Genomic DNA, 2,839 nt, shown 5'->3' with positions numbered 1-2,839 from the left:
AGATATTTATTTATTTATTATGTATACAATATTCTGTCTGTGTGTATGTCTGCAGGTCAGAAGAGGGAACCAGACCTCATTAAAGATGGTTGTGAGCCATATGGTTGCCGGGAATTGAACTCAGGACCTTTGGAAGAGCAGGCAGTGCTCTTAACCTCTGAGCCATCTCTCCAGCCCCTAGCTAGCTCTTATAACTTAATTTAACCTGTTTCTCTTCACCTACATTTGCCTTGGGCCTTTCTTACCTTTATTTCCTTCTATATGTCCTATTTTCATGCGTCTTCCCTATCTGTCTGGCCCTGGGAACGTTCTCTCTGCAGCCTACATTCCTCCTTCTACCTATTCTGTCTGCCTACCAGCCCCACCTATCCCTCCTCTGCCTAGCTAATGGCTGTCCACACATCTTTACCTCTTAAACAAATGCAGCATAAACAAAAGTAAGGCATCTTTACATAGTTAAAGTAATATTCCACAGCACATATCTGTACTCTTATGAAAGTGGTTTTGTAGCATTGTTTCTAGAAGTGGAATTGCTGCGACAGTCTCCCTGTTATAGAAACGTAGTGAGTTCAAAGTCAATTAAGGCTTCACAGCAAGTCTGTCTAAAAGAGAAGACAAACAGAAAAAAGCTGTGAGCCCCATGACAGAAAAGGGCTCAGCAGAGGTGTGGAGTGAGCAAACTGTTCAGTCTTTGACCTGGTGAGGTCAAATTCTGCTGGGCCCAGATACTTCCGAAGTCTTGACTGTGTGAAGAAGAGATCCTTGGATGGAGAACCAGGAGACTGGAGTCCATGCTTGAGCACAATTTGAGTGGCTTTGGACAAGTCTCACTACTGCTCTTGGCTTGTCTTTTCTGTAGTGTCAGGGACGTGCTCACTCCCTCTGGCACCATCCAGCATGCTTGGGCTTTCCCGGAGGAGTGGCTGGTATCAGTCTGGGAGCTGAAGGTGCAGCACAGACCCTGGAGAACGGATTAATTTCAGTGTTAGCTTTGTGACCTGGTATAACATTTCCTGAGGCTTCTTTCTCGCTCATGTTGTCTACCCCAGTACCCATGCTGGCTACTAAGTTGGGCACATACACAAGAAAGCTCAAGCAGGTTCTCAGCAGGTTCTTGCCACTCAGTACCATTTTCCCTGTGTCACTTTGGGAGAAGTTACTAGATGTGGTCGAGCTGAGCATCCAGAGGCAGAGACAGGTGAATTTCTGAGTTTGAAGCCTTCCAGGTTAGTCAGGGCTCCATAGTGAAGTCCTGTCTCAAAAAACAAAACACAGATGTGGCTGGAGTTTGGAGCTGCTCGGATCATCTGGAGGATGTTACTTATGTCCCTAGCTTTCTGGCTTTCTTTCTAGCTGCACCTTTCCCCATTTCAGTCCTTTTGGAATGGTAGAGTACTGAAAGCAGCCCACCTTTGAGTGTTTCTAATAGGAGAAACATGGTGCTTCACTGCTGACTTAAGGTCTTTGTGCAGGCTTTGTTTAAAGTGAAAAGTCAGGGTTTTTCCTTTTCTTTTTTCTTTTTTCAAGGTTTTTCGAGACAGGGTTTCTCTGTGTAGCTTTGGAGCCTGTCCTGGAACTTGCTCTGTAGACCAGGCTGGCCTTGACAAACTCACAGAGATCCACCTGCCTCTGCCTCCGAGTGCTGGGATTAAAGGTGTGCACCACCACCGCCCAGCCCTGGCACCTGCACTTATGTACACATCTCTCCCCCATAATTAAAAACAAAAATTTAAAAAAGACATATATTGGAACATGCCTCTATCCTTTATTCCTGCCTGTATCCTATAGGTATTTGATACCTAGTGACACTGTGCCAAGATTTCTGGTCTCCAATTCACTGGGTTAGATTTTAGTCATGTGGAAACTGGGCAAATATGAGACTGTGGAGCGGGATAGCTGCCGAAGAGAAGGCTGTAAAGACCATGCAGGAAAGTGAAGTGAGGACCGACTCAAGGTAGCTTTGCTGTTGTAGGGGTCCACCTCTGTAAGAAGATAACGGTTAGGAAGCTCTCCATGGAGACCTGGAGATATATCTGAGTTTTTATGGATGCTGCTGCTGGAGGAGGTCTCCAACACTCTACATCCCTGTTTCAGAAGAGATGGGTCAGAAAGATGAGGAGTGATTTTAACACTTAGGAAATATAAGACTTCAGCTAGGAGGGTCAGGAAGACTAAAGAGGAAATAAAGGACCCAACAGCAGTGCCTGGTGAACGTCTTGCCCTCTGTTAGGCTTGAAGAACTTGCGATCCAGGAAAATGTAAGCCAAGGCCATAGAAATCAGTCCTGGTTTTTTTCCTAGACCCTCCCCTCAGAATGAGATTGTGGTCTGAGTTGTTTTTATTTTGTTTTGAGACAGGGTCTCTGTAACCCTACTCTGTCTTAGAAGTCGCTGTGTAACTTAGGAGGATTTAAGATAATCCTCCTGCCTCAACCTCCTAAACTTTGAAATCACAGGCGTGAGTTGCTACTTTGTCTGGCTTCTGTACTCTGATGTCTCTTTTTATTTTCATTTTATTTAAAATTTTTATGTGAGTGGGTGTTTTGTCTATATGTATATTTATGTACCATGTGTGTGCCTGGTGCCATTAAAGGCCAGAAGAGGACATCAGATTTGATGGAACTCGGGTTACAAACAATTGTGAACTGCCATATGAGTGCTGAGAATTGAACTTGGATCTTCTGGAAAAGCAACCAGTTTTTTTTTCTTTTTTTTTTCGTGACAGGGTTTCTCTGTAACTTTGGTTTTTTGTTTTTTTTTTTTTGCTTGTTTGTTTGTTTTTGTTTTTGTTTTTCGAGACAGGAGCCTGTGGTTTTGGAGCCTGTCCTGGAACTAGCTCT

At 44.1% G+C, this 2,839-nt stretch overlaps 1 protein-coding gene across 1 annotated transcript in view; it reads left to right on the top strand.

The window, feature by feature from the left end:
• Pskh1 (protein serine kinase H1) overlaps window positions 1–2,839 on the top strand; it is a 27,213-nt gene that overhangs the window by 6,407 nt on the left and 17,967 nt on the right. The window lies entirely within an intron of this gene.

This window comes from Microtus ochrogaster, chromosome 4 (assembly GCF_000317375.1).
Source record: "Microtus ochrogaster isolate Prairie Vole_2 chromosome 4, MicOch1.0, whole genome shotgun sequence".
Classification (NCBI taxonomy): Eukaryota; Metazoa; Chordata; class Mammalia; order Rodentia; family Cricetidae; genus Microtus; species Microtus ochrogaster.
Note: the sequence above shows the minus strand (reverse complement) of the source record. Positions and strands in the feature narration are given on the sequence as shown.